The sequence below is a fragment of the Chelonoidis abingdonii genome, chromosome 1, assembly GCF_003597395.2.
Source record: "Chelonoidis abingdonii isolate Lonesome George chromosome 1, CheloAbing_2.0, whole genome shotgun sequence".
NCBI classification, from domain to species: Eukaryota; Metazoa; Chordata; order Testudines; family Testudinidae; genus Chelonoidis; species Chelonoidis abingdonii.
In genome coordinates this window covers 58,143,223-58,160,019 of record NC_133769.1, presented here as the reverse complement: position 1 = coordinate 58,160,019, position 16,797 = coordinate 58,143,223, and the positions used below count along the sequence as shown (strand labels likewise).

The 16,797-nt window shown below is 44.8% G+C and overlaps 1 long non-coding RNA gene across 2 annotated transcripts in view; it reads right to left on the bottom strand.

The window, feature by feature from the left end:
* Positions 1-8,089: 8,089 nt before the first annotated feature.
* The window catches only part of LOC116838979 (uncharacterized), a 14,225-nt gene continuing 5,517 nt past the window's right edge, over positions 8,090-16,797 (bottom strand). For both annotated transcript variants that reach the window (XR_004377027.2, XR_004377028.2), the window contains exons 3-4: positions 11,906-12,022; positions 8,090-8,674 (exon numbers count right to left, since the gene is read on the bottom strand). This is a non-coding gene — a long non-coding RNA (uncharacterized LOC116838979). The remainder of the gene's footprint in view (positions 8,675-11,905; positions 12,023-16,797) is intronic.

The window sequence follows — 16,797 nt, the reverse complement described above, 5'->3', positions numbered from 1 at the left end:
GTACACACAGGCTCCATAGCGAATGCTTGGGGTTCCGTTGTATCACAGATTTGGTATATATTTGAATAAAAGGAGTTAGGTAGGAAACCTGTTACTTCACAGCCGAAAACAAACAAAGACCGCGAGGTAGGACTATTCCCGCCCTGACTTTAAACAATCCAGTTCTCTGATTGGTCCTCTGGTCAGGTGTTTGGTTACCCTTTCCAGGTAAAAGAAACTTAACCCTTACCTTACCTATCTACTTATGACAGGACGATATAAAGGTGCAAAGTTATTTGAAAATCAGGACAGTTATGTATGTGCTTATATATGGATTTAGACACCTCACTTCTGGCATCAAAGTTTGATAATCTTCACCTCAGACATGGATTTCCAGTCTCAAAGTCCCAGAATCTTTTGAAAGGACATGAACTTGAATCCTATCTCAGTTAGTATTGCTAGTTGTCTTAAAAACCACATATCTCTTTTTTCACGGTGGATCAAATCTGCTACCGATTAACTGAATTCCCTATGTTAGATGAACAATCCAGTATTCAAGGGACCAGAAAGGGAACAGATATTCAAACATTTACATCGGATGTATTTTAACCCTGACATTTGGAGTCTCAGTTTAGAACTGTATTGATTTATATAGCGCATTGTCTGGTTTGTTTCTAAAGTCTTCTATGCTTTTGTCAATGGACAACAAAATATTTTCACCTCTCCTAAAGTGATATAAATCTGTTGCAAGGCTAGTCATAGAAAGAAAAATTCTATTCTGTTTGAGGAGCATTAGCCTTTTTCCTTAGTGTTGATGAAAGCAGGCAATTTACTGTCAATTACAGGCTGTTTAGTTTACAGAACCATATATTCAGACCTGGAATTAGCCATGCATATGAACATAATCTGATGATTGAAGACTGCTAGTTGTCCATGGCTTGTCCTAGTCCAGTCTAATAAAAATTCCCATTTGTTGGTCCTTTACCACCATGGTAAATTGTACTTCAAATTATGTCTTGTTACTCTTTGAAGTTTTTTCATCCTTTGATTGCTACAGTATCTAAAATTAACACTAGAAGAATGATAGTTACTGTGGTATACGAAGGATTCTATAGCTTCAAAGATTTTAGATTAAGTAGACTTGCTTTTGAAGATTAGTCTATCAATAATCCCAGTGTTAATGAAAATAATACCTTACAACCCTGTAATGGTCTTTTAGGACTAGTCTTTCAGTTGTTTTCATCATATCTGCAAAACAGGCTTCAAACCGCAAGAATTCCAAATGCTGTTTGAATCATTTATTATGGCTGCAATTTTAGATATGGCCTCTCTGCTTGGACTTCTGGCATTGCATATTTACCCTGTCTTGTAAGAAAATGATATGATATCCTTTTTTATACACTTCTGCATTCAAATCTGTCAGAATAATATTTTATCTTGGCAAATGTTCAGCCAGTACATCAACTTAAACAACAGAAGCTATTATGATTTTGAATCCCTTCAATCAAATCTCATCTTTGAAACCCTAGTGTGTACCTCACCATGAATTTGTGACTTTCCCACAACACCGTTTGAAATTAAGGGATTGTTAGCTTTCAGACACAGGTATACCATCAAATTATGAACTGTGTTCTATCTTAAAAATGCCACTTGAATAAACCCTAGTTTGGCAAACCAGAGAGATAATGATTCATGCTTTAATTCTATCTGTTGGGTGCTATTGCAAAGCTGTTCTGGCTAGCATTCCAGGCAAATTATTAAGACTTAAATCCAGACAGAAAATAGCTATCAGAATATGCACCCATTTTAAACGTCTAAACTCTATATCCTTTCTTATATTTCACCTCCTGAGGTTAGCAAATGAACACAAAGTAAATCAATCATTTTCTGCCACTGAAAGGTGCATTTTTAATACATCTACTACATAATTTGTGATCTTCTACTCTCATAGGGCCAGATTCTCAGTTAGTTTTAATCTGTGAAGGACAATTGACTTTAATGAAGATATGCTGGTTTCACACCAGTTGGGACTCTTGCCCATTTACTGTACATTGATGTCACAGGCTTGGCAAAAGGACTGCTGCCTACTGATCTGAGATATAGCTTTTGTCAACAAACAAATCCAATTATATGAGGTTTTTTCTTTAAATGTATTACACGAGAGAAATAACCACTGGATTTATTTGGAATCTTCTTACTAGGGAATTATAATAATAGCCGAATATATTTTAAAATAACTCTGCACCCCACACTGGAGCCCATATGGCATATCATTAAACAACTACAACTCATACTAGATGGGGAACAGATCCTGAAAGAAATCTTTCCTGAACCCCCTTTTCTGGCCTTCAAACAACCCCCAACCTCTCCAAGCTCATCATCAGAAACAAGGTCCACGCAGACCAGGACCCAACAACTCAAAGTGGCACCATACCCTGCCTGAACAACAGATGCAAACTTGCAGACATATCTCCGCTGCTACAATATCAGCACCTTCACAACTCACCTCTCAAGATTCCTACACTTGCCTATCACTACATATGTGATGTACCTCATCTGGTGCATTAAATGCCCCAATAACAACTATGTAGGTGAAATGAGACAATCACTATACACCCTAACAAACTTGCATAGAAAAATGATAAAAGACAAAAACACCCTATCACCTGCGGGCTTTTCACAAAATGGTCACTCCATATATGACCAAAAGGAAACTTGCACAACACTTTTTCAAAAGATTAATCTGGAAGCTTAAATTCATAACTTTGTTAGACACTAAAAATCATGCACTGAATAAAGACACTGAATTTTCTCTCATTACAACAATCTATAACCAACTAATCCTCCTTCGTCCTATGACTGCACTGGTGTTAACTGCCCACTTCACCTTGAATGGTCTCTTACAACGTGTTAATTAACTCCTTATGCTAAACAATCTGTTCCGTCTTTTATTTAGCTGTGACACTCTAATACAGTTGTGGGCAACCTGTAGCCTGCACATGGCCTGTGAGGGTAATCTGCTGGCGGGCTGTGTGACAGTTTGTTTACATTGACTGTATGCAAGCATGACCGGCCACAGCTCCCAATGGCCGATCAGAGCTGCAGGAAGCAGCAACCAGCATGTCACTGTGGCCCACGTCGCTTCTCGCAGCTCCCATTAGCCGGGAACGGCAAACTGCGGCCACTGGAAACTGTGGGCGGCCGTGCCTACGGATGGTCACTGTAAACAAACTGTCCTGTGGCCACCAGCGGATTGCCCTGATGGGCTCTGTGCAGTCCATGGCCTGCAGGTTGCCCGCCACTGCTCTAATACCTTTCCTAGACCTGAATGAGAACTCTACACAAATTCAAAAGCTTGTCTCTTTCACCAACAGAAGTTGGTCCAATAAAGGATATTACACCATGCACTTTGTCCTTCTAATAACTTCTTATTTTAGGAGGGCCAGAAGGAATTAGTAATGTTATACATCTCTGTTTATCCCCAAAATAGGATCCACCTCAGAATAAATAAAATAAGAAAATGGTTCACATCACATGAGACACTTTATTTAAATGCCCACCAATCAGCAAAGGTTGGAAGTTCCTCTCCCCAAGAACAGAACCCATAGAAACTAAAGTGGCTAAAAGAAAGTTGTTAATCACCTAGGCAAGAATCTCTCATAAACTGTATATGTATAAAACCTCTTTCTCCATCGTAATCTAGTTGAAAAGAACAACAAGTCACCAACCAAGGGTCACACCCTTCTTTCCTATCAGTGTTTTCACCCCAAAGTATAAACTATACATTGTGTATTTTATAAATCAAATATGCCATGAATAATGTCTTTCACCCCAAATCAGAATCTGCACATTTGTTTGCTTTGTGGGTCAGATCTACATCCTTCTATATGTGAACATGTCATTTGTTCTGTTGTAAGTCCAAAATAAAGTGAACTGTTTATGCACAATCAAAAATGTATGGAGTATGTCATCCAAATTTAGACGATTGTGTGGATTTTGTTGGTTTTCATTTTAAATAAAAGTTGTTGCATTCTAGAAGTAATAGGAATTCATAGAACCATAGAAGATTAGGGTTAGAAGAGACCTCAGGAGGTCATTTAGTCCAACTCCCTGCTCAAAGCAGGACTAACATCAACTAAATCATCCCAGCCAGGGCTTTGTCAAGCCTGACCTTAAAAACTTCTAAGGATGGAGATTCCACCACCTCCTTAGGTCACCCATTCCAGCGCCTCACCACCCTCCTGGTGAAATAGTGTTTCCTAATGTCCAACCTAGACCTCTCCCACTGCAACTTGAGACCATTGCTTGTCTTGCACAAGGAAGAAGAAATGTTAAAACATATAAACCAGGGTGTAACTTTGGATATTAAGAGTTAATCAAGTGAGTTAACTGTGATTAATCAACAGCCATACTTTTAATATTCTAAACCGTTCTCTTTTGCACCAATCCAGTCAAAGAGGAGTACCGCACTCTTAAAATACGCCTTCAAGATGAGTGCATCCTTGGAAATCTGATAAATGTGTTAGGAATTGAGAATTTAAGATCATCAGTAAATGTAATAAGAAATCTTGATAATTTGCATAATTCCTGAATACAACTGCTGAGCCTCGGCTCTAGTCTATGATAATTGCTTGCAAGACTGTATTGTGTTGTAGTATGCACAATTGGCTATGTCTACATTTGAGTCGTGAACTGTTGATTGTACTAATGTGGTCCTGGGTGAATTAATAAATTATTGGTTGGTTAAAAATAAGCAGGAGTTCTGATTTGAAAAATACTATTCAAGTAAAAAGTTGACCTGAAAAGAAACCAGAGTTAAAACTAGTAAGCTAACACCTCTTAGGCTCAATAGAATGGGGTTATCCTACTGGATTCTATTATATATTGGCAAACCTAAGTTGTCAGATTCCAGCACCCTGGCAAATTCATAAATTGACCCCCTTCCATGCTTATATCCCCACCCCCACTGCATTAGAGCATTCTTACGGTAGTTCTAACTTATACCAACCTGTAGTGGCTGCAAAAGGTTAAAACTCTAATTCAAGGTTGGTGTCTTCATCACTCCTCCTTTTAAGTAACCCCATTCCCCTTTCCTGCTCACCAGCAACAAGGAAGAGGTGTTACGTAAGAGCCCCTTTCAGCTGTATGCCATTGCAGGGTTAAATTTGCATCCTCCAGCAGCCATTTGAACAGGGTTTTGCAGCCAAAAAACACCAGCAAGATAGTGCAAAGCTGCTGCATCCCACTGAAGGAGCCAGCCCGCACTGTTCAACTTACGAGTTCCAAGAGTGAAAATCAGTAGAGGTCAGTACTATTATTATTTACTATTTTCTAGACACTTCTTGCAATGTGAAAATGGTCTTAAAAATGCAATTCTACTGGGTCGTCTAGACTTTACTAACTGCTTCTCTTTGAACAATCATCTAACAGAGTCAATCAAGCCTGATCTAATATGACTTACAGGCCCCCTTGAGAGGTTTCTCCTTCTCACAGCTCCAGACCACCTGTCAGTGCCATAGGCTCACTGTAAACAGAGTATTGTACCTAAGGGCAGAGCCTGAGGGTGCACTCCACATTAATTAAAAATCCTCCTTGCTCTCTTTCTTTCATTTATTTTGAAAAAGAACCATAATAAACAGGTTCTATAAAACAGTCAATTGAAATATTACACTTACCAACAATAAAAGTATCACCAATGGGAAAGGATGTAAGGAAGAAAAAAAGGTGAGTTTATTATCAGATTATAGAACAAACAATACTAGTTTGGTGAGGCATCTAGTAAGAAGTAGAATCATCCTGTAATTTATTAAAGAGTTTCTAATTGTCTATCCTGACAATCATCATAGACCTCTCCATTGTGTGTGTTATTTATTGGCTGTATTAGTGTGTGGCTGTGTTTGCTTGATATTATATTTTATTTTGATTTAATTAAAGAAAAGGGAAAGTATAATAATATCCACTGGAGTCAGTGGTTATTGATACCTGCTATGTGGGGGGATGGGGAACACTTTCAAAGGGTACATCTACAGCACAAAATTAATTCAAACTTATTTTATTCGAATTTTCAGAAGCAATTTTATACAGTCGGTGTTGTGTATCCCCACTAAAGCGTGTGAATCTGGCAGAGTGCGTCCACGGTATCGAGGCTAGCATCGAATGTCAGAGCAGTGCACTGTGGTAGCTATCCCACAGTTCCCGCAGTCTTTGCCACCAATTGGAATTGTGGGTTAAGCTCCCAGTGCATGATGGGGCAAAAACATTCTCGCGTGTGTTTCTGGGTGTGTGCCATCACTCACTCCTCCCTCTGTGAAATCTATGGCAGATGCCATACTACCAGCAGATGGTGCAGCACGGTGTACCGCCTGTGTCCTGGTACTATGAATCCACCTCACATGTTCTCTCATCTTTCTATCTACTCTTTCATCTAACCATTTCCCATCTTTTTTCGGCTACCATGAACAGAGCCGCACAGCTTCAGCCGCTTTTTCAATGTTGTCTGTCCTGGGCTCCCGTGGAAGCTACAGAAGGCAACAATTCTCTGCTGTTTTTCGGCCATCATGAACAGAGCTGCACAGCTTCCGCTGCAAACTCTGCTCATGTTTCTGCCGCAAACTCTGCTTTCCCGCTCTTGCAGCTCTAATGAGCTTCCCGACTCCATGAAAGCTACAGAAGACAACCATTTACCGCCTTTTATCGGCCATCTTGAACTGAACAGCTCATTTCACGCCCTTTTTCCAGGATTACCCATGCAGGCACCATAGCACAGCAAGCCTGGAGCCTGCTCGGATCTCTGCTGCAGTTTTGACCATTCTAAATACCTCATGCATTATCCAGCAGTATGTGCACCACTTGCAAAACCGGGCGAGGAAGCAACGACAATGCAGTTACTATACTAATGAGGACATGGACACAGACATTCCTAGAAGCATGACATGTGGCGATTGGGAGATCATGGTGGCATTGGGCCTGGTTCATACCATTGAACACCAATTCTGGGCCCGGAAAACAAGCACAGACTGGTGGCATAGTGTTGCAAGTCTGGGATGATTCTCAGTGCCTGCAAAACTTTTGCATGTGCAAGGGCCACTTTCATGGAACTTTGTGACTTGCTGTCCCCTGCCCTGAAGCACGAAGACACCAAAATGAGAGTCAGCCCTCAAGCTGAGATGTGAGTGGCCATAGCACTGTGGAAGCTTGCAACACCTGACAGCTCTGTCAGTCGGGAATCACTTTGGAGTGGGCAAATCTACTGTGGGGGCTGCAGTGCTGCAAGTAGCCAACACAATCATTGACTAGCTGCTCTCAAGGGTAGTGACTCTGGGAAATGTGCAGACCATTGTGGATGGCTTTAATGCGCTGGGGTTCCCTAACTGCAGCAGGGCGATAGACAGAATGCCTATCCTTATCTTGACCCTGGCACATTGGGGCGGCCAGTATATAAACCACAAGGGGTACTTTTCCATGGTGCTGCAAGCACTGGTTGATCACAAGTGATGCTTCACCGACATCAACGTGGGATGGCTGAGAAAGGTGCATGACGCTTGGATCTTCAGGAACTCCGGTCTGTTTAAACAGCTGAAGGAAGAGACTTACTTCCCAGACCAGAAAATTACTGTTGGGGATGTTGAAATGCCTATAGTTAATCTCAAGGATCCAGCCTACCCCTTAATGCCATGGCTCATGAAGCCATACACAGACACCCTGGACAGTAGTAAAGAGCAGTTCAACTATAGACTGAGCAAGTGCAGAATGGTGGTAGAATAATGTGCTTTTGGACATGTGAAGGAGCGCTGGTGCAGTTTACTGCCTCAGTTAGATCTCACCACAACCAATATTCCAATTGTAATTGCTGCTTGCTGTGTGCTCCACAATCTCTGTGAGATTAAGGGGGAAATTTTTATGGCTGGGTTGGAGGTTGAGGCAACTCGCCTGGTAGCCAATTTCACACAACAGGGTTATTAGAAGAGCACAGCAGGGCACGCTGCACATCAGAAAAGCTTTGGAAGCCAGTTTCATGACTGGCTGGGGTATGATGTGACAGTTGTGTTTTGTTTCTTTCGAAGTTACCCGCCCCCTACATATCTATCTATGAAAGGAAATAAAGTCTAAATTGTTTAAAAACTATTCTTTATTATTTGATGCACAACACATTGAGAAATCAGAAGGCAGACTGGGGTGGGGTTTGGTTAAGGGGGTAGAGGAGGAGCAAAGGACAAGTTGAGAAACCAAATCAAAGGTTCGCATATGCCAGCTTTATGCTGCTTGGGCAATCCTCAAGTTGAGTGTGTGGGTCCCCGTAGCCTCCCCCTCATGTTCTTGGGCATCTGGGTGAGGAAGCTATGGAACCTGGGGAGAAGGGAGGGCGGTTATACAGGGGCTGCAGCAAAAGTCTGGTCTTGCTGCCTTTCCCACATTAGATCCACCATACTGCGGAGCATGTCAGTTTGCTCCCGCATGAGCTTGACCATAGCGTCCTGCCTGCTCTCATCGTGTGCGTCTCTCCTCTGTTTGTGTTCCTGTAATGCTTTACAGGACTCCACAATTGTTTGCCTCCATGTATTCAGCTGGGCCTTATCAGTGCGAGAGGACTGCATGAGCTTGGCAAACATGTCTTCTTGAGTTTGTTTTTTCTGCCTTCGAATCTGGACCAGCCTCTGGGATGGAGTGGATAGAGGCTGTGTTGAAACATTTGCACCTGCAGGAAGAGAAAGAGAGAGGGTGGGATGACCACAGCGGTCCTACAGGCATTTCAGGAAGCTGGACTGAAAGCCAGCCCCGCTAAATGTTGATTGACCAACAAGTGAACTACCTGGTACATACTGTGGGTGAGGAACAGTTACGCCTTTTGGTGGGAAAGGTGAAGGCCTTGTCAGAATGCACTATCCCCTCTACAAAGAAACAGGTGTGCTGTTTCCTGAGGCTAGCACAATATTATAATGTTTCATCCCCAACTTTGCCATGATCACCACCTCTTTAACATAACTGGTGAAAGATGCCTCACCAGGGAAGACCCACTGAACTGAAGCCTTTGGCAAAACCTTCCAGATAATAAAAGAATGACTCATCCAGGCAGGGCCTGCTCTACCATTTTTGCCATCTGAAGCAAAAAAAGCCACACACCCACACCACAAAAAACCCCAAACATGCTTGGACTGCCACTGCCTGAACCACTGCAGCACAAAAAAAGTGCTGCCTGGACTGTGCTTCCCCAGGCGTGTGCTTGTTCTGCTGGTGTCTGGAGCTGGCCCTGGATCCAAGAACCCATTTTGTTTCACCCTGACCTCTTGAAGTCTTTTATTTTGTAAATGAACATAAGAACAGCCATATTGGGTCAGACCAGTGGTCTAGCCCAGTATCCTGTCTTCTGACAGTGGCCAATGCCAGATGCTTCTGAGGGAATGAACAGAACAGGCAGTCATTGAGTGATCCATCCTTTATCATCCACTCCTAGCTTCTGGCAAACAGATGCTAGGAACACTCAGCATGGGGTTGCATCCCTGACCACCTTGGCTAACAGGCATTGATGGACCTATCCTCCCAGGGCCGGTGCAAGGATGTTTCATACCCTAGGTGTAACTTCCACCTTGCGCCCCCCCCACCCACCCTGAGGTCCCGCACGGCAGCTCCTTCCCCCTCCACCCTGAGGCACTCTTCTTGCGGCAGCTCTCCACCCTCCACTCTAAGGCACCCCCTCATCCCAGCTCACCTCTGCTCTGTGCAGGAGCACGAGCACCCCAATGCTACTTCACTTCTCCTGCCTCTCAGGCTTGCGGCACCTAAGCTGATTGGCGCCGCAAGCCTGGGAGGCGGGAGAAGTGAAGCAGCCATGGCATGCTCAGGGAGGAGGCGGGGCAGGGAGTTCCCTTGCATGCCTTCCCCTCACCCCCCCTTACTTGCAGCAGGTGGCCCTCCCTGCGCTCCCCTGCCCCAGCTCCCTCTACCTAAATGCCGGCAGCTACCGGAGCAGCCAAAGATCTGGCCACTGCAGTCGCTGCCGAAGAAAGTGGCACCCCCCCAAATCCTAGCACCCTAGGCAACTGCTTAGGTTGCCTAAATGGTTGCACCAGCCCTGTGTCCTCCATGAACTTGTCTAGTTCTTTTTTGAGCCTTGTTATTGTTTGTCTTCACGACATCCCCTGGCAATGAGTTCCACAGGTTTAGTGTGCGCTGTGTGAAGACTTCCTTTTGTTTTAAACCTGCTGCCTATTAATTTCATTGGGTGACTCCTGGTTCTTATGTTATATGAAGGAATAAACAACACTTCCTTATTCACTTTCTCCACAAAGTCATCTCTTTTCCGAGATAAGAAGTCCCAGTCTTTTTAATCTCTCCTCGTATGGAAGCTGTCCCAAACCCTTTGGTTACCCTTCTCTGTACCTTTTCAGAATCTAATATATCTTTTTTGAGATCGGTGAACAGAATTGCACACAGTATTCCATGGATTTATGTAGAGACATGATGATATTTTCTGTCTTATTATCTATTCTTTTCCTAATGTTCTTTTGGTTCCTTTTTTTTGGCTGCACCCTGAGCAGATGTTTTCAGAGAACTATCCAGGATGACATCAAGGTCTCTTTCTTGCATGGTGGCAGTTAATTTACACCCATCATTTTGTAAGCATTATGTTTTCCAGTGTGCAAAACTTTGCATTTACCAACATAGAATTTCATCTGTCATTTTCTGGCCCGGTCACCCAGTTTTGCGAGATCCCTTTGTAACGCTTTGCAGTCTGCTTTGTATTGAACTCTCTCAATTGTGTATCATCTGCAAATTTTGCTACCTGTTTACCCCTTTTTCCAGATCATTTATGAATATGTTGAACAGCACTGGTCCCACTACAGACCCCTAGGGGATACCACTAGGTACCTCTTTCCATTGCAAACACTGACCATTTATTCCTACCCCTTGTTTTCTGTCTTTTAATCAGTTACCAACCCATGAGAGGGCCTTCCCTCTTATCCCATGACTGTTTACTTGTCAAAGTCTAAGTACACTATATCCTCTGGATTATCCTTGTCCACATGTTTCCTGACCCCCTCAAAGACTTCTGATAGATTGGCGAGGCATGATTTCCCTTTACAAAAGCCATGCTGACTCTTCCCCTACAAATTGTTTTCATCTGTCTAGCAACGTGAAGACTCACCAGCATGGCACCTCCTGCTGTTCATCTGGGAATTAGCTCTTTTCAACTCCAGAGCACCCTCTGCTGGTCAGTGGCTCACCTGCATTAAGGCCTCCCAGACCCCAATGCCCCTTCACCTTGAGGTTCTTCCCCCAGCAGTACGCCCTTACTTTGGGTTTCCCCTCCCAGGGGAACCCCTAACCCTCTAAACCCACCTTGCCTCAGTGGCTACTGAGGGTCATCATCTAGTCCCCACTCACTGGGGCAGACTTCAGTCTGTAAAGGCCACTCACCATTAGCAAGGGGTTAGGACCACCTAGCTCTGCCTATTCCCAGGCTGTATCTCTGCAGCCCCAGTACCTCTTCATAGGCCTTCATCAAGGTCTGCAGCTGGGGAGTTTACCAGGGCTGCTCCTAGGCAACTAGCCCTTCTCTCTCCCAGGCTAGAGGGAAGCTCCTCCATGTCTGGCTCACAGCCCCTTTATAGGGCCAGCTGTGGCCTGATTGGGCTGGTCACACCTGTGGTTAGCTACTCCCTCAGCTGTTTTCACTCTTTTCTCCAAGCTACAGCCCTCTCCAGGCCTGCTTTCAACCCCTGTTCTGTGGAAGTGGGGCAGCTGCCCCACTGTAGTCTGATAATTCTGTTCTTTAGTATAGTTTCAATCAATTTGTCTTGTACTAAAGTTAGGCTTACTGGCCTGTAATTGCCAGGTTTGCCTCTGAAGCCTTTTAAAAAAAATGGTGTCACATTTCCTATCCTCCAGTCATCTGGTACAGAAGCTGATTTAAACGATAATTACATACCATACTTAATGGATGCATCTGATGTCAGCCTTGGAGCTGTACTGTCACAAGAAGTGGGGGGAGGGGAACCTCTTGTCTTCAACATCAGCAGGAAGTTGTTCCCCCAGGATGTTGCCTCTTCAGAAATAGAGAAGGAGGCCCTAATGGTAAAAAGGTTTGTAGATGCCCTATTCTATTACCTATGGAGCCATCCATTCCAGCTGGTGACTGTCCCCTCTGATGGCTACAGTTCCTGAAGGACCATAACTCCAGAGTGAGGTGGTGCTATTTGTCTCTGCAACCATACCAATTCACAATGGCTACATCAAGCTGGCATGAATTATAAAAATGCAAACTTCTTTTCACAAGACTGGTGGAGGCAGGAAGACTCAACAAAAGTTCACCCGGTGACTCGGGAGCTGAGGAGGAGGGTTTGGGATGGGGTTTACAGACTACACACTAAACCAGAGCAAGGCATAAGGCAATACTGGGTTAGGGAGACCCCCACCCCTTACCAACTGCAGGGCATACTCCAGGTGGAGGGACAGCTTAAAAGGGCACTGGTAACCCAGAGGAAGGAGGGAAAAAGTTATAGGCTGCACTGGGAAGTGAGATTTAAAGCCTGGAGCTGTGGAATAGTGACTACAGCATTGATAAGGCCAGTCTGCAAGAAGTGATTCATATTCCTCCTCTTGTTGGAGTTGGAAACCTGTAAGAGGCCCTTAAGAATGGAATATTGTCCCCCTGGCAGACTAATCTGATACTGCTATGACTGTGACCATGCCCCAAATGGAAGAGCCGCAGTCCAGTAGCAAGTGACCCAGGGAAAAGTATAACTTGGGGTGGACCAACGAGTGGTCTGGATCCTGCAATACCTTTAGAGCCCTTGATTTGGACCTGGTGGAGTAGGGGGCTTGGGTCCCTCTATACTGCTCCTACTCCCTTCTGCTGTGACAGAACCCCAAAGGGAGTAGAAAGGACAGGAGGGTCTCAAGCCCATTGTATATGATTTGGCAGTGCCCCCTCCAGAAAGAACAAGACTGATGAGAACTGTGGAGCTGCTGCCTGACTACTGGCCAGCTATAGTGATCTTTGGGGTTCAGGATGTCATTTGAAAAACATCCTGTGAGTGGACAAAGTGCTCCTAGGTGCTGCATTTTGCAGGGAAAAGGGGAATAAAGTTCACCTAAGAATCTAGAGATATTCCCTTGCAGTACATTTCTGTAATGTCCTATAGTGATGTTGCACCCCAAAAGGCTTTATGGAAATATGCCTATGAATGTATATATGACAATTGGAATATGTTTTATGCTACGTATCTCTGTAAAGGTCTACTGAATCTATTCATCCTATTTGTATGCATGTATCATTTTTGTATTTGAAGTTATGAATATTGGCTGTGTACTGGTTTGATTTTCAGTAGCCTTAGTAAGGCATTTGGGCAGCTTCTTTAGAAAAGAATTTGCAAGTTAAGTGCCCAATCAAGAAACACTTAACGGACAATAGATCTTGGAAGGCTCCAATCCACATAAGAAGTCTACTTGAGGTCATTCAAGGTAGCATGTGAACCATGGCTGCTACCTGGAAGTTCTGAGTCATGCATGGACGTAGGCACAGCTGATTGCTTTGAGATATTGGTAGTGATTTTAAGTGAGTTTTGGGTGTGGTGACTGGAGAACAGACAAACTGGTTACTAGTTTGTTATTTTCTGTTTGCTTATTTTGGGTAAGGGAAGTAGGGACAGAAAAGTAAGAGTAAAGATCAGAAGAAGCTAGAACTGCACAGGTTGCAAATTGCCCAGAAAGGCTGAACACTGGGCGCTGGGAAAGTCTCTGTTAACGAAGGGTATGTCCAGACTACCCACTGTATCGGCAGGTAGCGATCGATTTTTCAGAGATCGATATATCACATCTCATCTAGATGCGATATATCGATCCCTGAATGTGCTCCCGTCGACTCCGGAACTCCACTGGAGTGAGCGGAGTTGACACAAGGAGCCGCGGACATCGATCCCGCGCCAAGAGTACCCCAGGTAAATTGATCTAAGATACTTCGACTTCAGCTACGCTATTCACGTAGCTGAAGTTGCGTATCTTAGATCGATACCCCCCACCTCCACTGTAGACCAGCCCTAAGAAGCCCCTGAGCTGAGTGCATCCCAATTTCAGTGAACTGGAGAGGGGATGTGGACGAGCACAAGAAAGCAGGGAAATGACTACCAGTGAAGCAGCTACTAAACTAGAGCTGGCTAGATTGGAAGCAGAAGAGAAGGCAAAGGACCAAGAGTTTCAGTTGAAACTCAAAGAAGCAAAGGCAACAGCACACAGAAGGGCTATGGAGGCAGAAACAGCCAAGGAGGAGGCTGCCCATAAAAGAGCCCTGGAGTTAGAGAGAGAGAGAGAGAGAGAGAGAAATACAGGCCCAAATTGAGGTCCGGAAGCATGAACTGGCTGTTACAGAGTTGAAGAGACAAAATCCTCCAGTTGCTGATTCCACTTCCCCAAAAATTCACAAATGGGAGCGACTATGTCCACAGTATGATGAATCCAGCGATATTGCTGAATGTTTCATCACCTTTGAGAGACTATGCACCCTCTATGCTATCCCTGAAGATCAAAAGATGACCACATTGATAGCAAAATTAACTGGCAGAGCTCTAGACATAGTCAATAAAATGCCTATTAATGATGCTTCAAATTATGGTAAATTTAAGGAACTGGTTTTGAAATAGTTTCACATTACACCTGAAACCTACAGGATTAAATTCAGGAGTTTTAAGAGGGGATCTGAACTGAGTAATGTGGCTTATGTAAATGAAATGAAAAATTTGGTAGATAAGTGGGTGAGGGGGAAAGGCATTATAAGCTTTGAAGGAATGTGTAATTTGGTTACTCAGAAACAATTCCTAAGTATGTGCAGTAATAATGTAAAACAGTATTTGTGGGACAAAAATTTGAATGCAGTGGGTGAATTAGCTGGCTTGCAGACTCTAATGAGCAAGCACAAGCTGCAGTTAAGCAGAAACCACTGGCAGAGGGGTACAGGATTAGGGGAAAGCAAAATCACCATTTTACCCCTGGGAAAAAGGAGGCTGGGCCATCACCTCCCCATTCCCCTGTTACTCATCCCAAATCTCCTGTACAAGCAGAGGAGCCCAAGAGGTGCTATCATTGTAAGTCCACTGAGCACCTGAGGAATAATTGTCCTTGCCTAAGCAGGAACAGGCAACACATGAAGCTGCTGTGTCTCAGAGCCAGGCTGCAGCCTCTTTCCACACAGGATTTGTAAAGGTTGCTTCTACCCAACCAAGCAGTGAGTATGTGCATGCTGTTAAACTTAATGGTAAATTACTCATTGGATTAAGAGCTACAGGTGCCAAAATTTCTGTGGTCAGGAAGGACCTGATCCGGAAGGATTTGTTGCCAGGGAAAATGGCAGAATTAGAACTGGTGGGAGGTTTCAAAGTCCTTGCATCTTTAGCTAAGGTACACATGAAAACTGGTCATTTGCAGGCTAAGCTGACTGTTGCAACAGTGGCACACAATTTTGCACTGTTTCTACTAGGGAAGGGAGATTTAGGTTGGACATTAGGAAAAAGTTCCTAACGGTTAGGGTAGTTAAACACTGGAATAAATTGCCTAGGAAGGTTGTAGAATCTCCATCTTCTGGAGATATTTAAGAGTAGGTTAGATAAATGTCTATCAGGGATGGTCTAGACAGTATTTGGTCCTGCCATGAGGGCACGGGACTGGACTCGATGACTTCTCGAGGTCCCTTCCAGTCCTGGAGTCTATGAATGATTTTCTTTGATGTGGCAGGAACTGTCCTAGGGTTTGTTAGCAGCCAGAAAGAATCCTGTGCTAAAACCCCAGGGGGGAAGTTGTGAGGTCACATGGACTGCTGGGGGAATAGGAGGGTGTCTCTTAAACTTCTCTGTGGCAGTAAAGAATGCAGCTTTGGGGGCAGCAATAGCTGTAACCAGTTTCTGTAGCCCTGTGGCTCAAGGCAAGTCCCAGAGGGAGGGGCTGGAGGAAGCCAGCTCCTGTCCCGTAATCATCTGCGTGCAGGAGGGGAATGTTCCACCTTGTAGCAGGGAGGCCATCCTAGCTGCTGACCGCCATGAAGTTGCAGGTCAGCAGGGGACAGGGCCTGCCCTGGGTGCACAGACATGTGTTCCAAAGATGGAAGTTGGGGTCCTGATAACTGCTGCGGTGAGAATAGACCCCAAGGACTCTGTAGCTGGAAGCAAGCCCAACCTGAGGGAAGGGGGGGATTTTGCTGCCCAGTGAAGGATCTGTCATAGCTGGTAGCTGTGAATCCATATCTGGACCAGGGTCACCTTCCCTTTTGGGGGACACAGAAGTGTCTGACCCAGAGGGGAGTCCAGAGAGGGAAGTACAGATGAAAGGTGAGGGCGGGTCAGAGAGTCCACCCACCTTTTGTAGGGAGGATCTATCCCAGGAGGAAGGTGAAAAATCTCCTGTGGATCAGAGTTTAAGGGAAAACTGAGGGTCAGATCTCCTGGAGGGGAGAGCCCCCACAGCTAACCTTTTGGGAACAGACAGTGTGGTGTCCACAGGGGTCTTACCAATCCAAAGCACTCCACTGAAAGATGTTCCTGCTACACTTGTAAGCAGGACCGGCGCTAGGATTTTGAGCGCCCTAGGCAGACGGTAATTTCGCTGCCCCCCGCGCTGGTCCCGGCTCCGGTGGAGCTGCCGCAGTGGTGCCTGCGGGCGGTCCACCGGAGGCGCCCGAGCAGCTGACCATCCGTAGGCACCACTACGGCAGCTCCACGAGAGCTGCCTGCCGCCCTCTCCGGCTGCGCCCTGACCCAGGGAAACCCCGGGCTGCCGGCTGCGGCGGCGGCACCCTGACCCAGGGTTAGAGTGCCTCCGCAGCAGCCGGCAGCC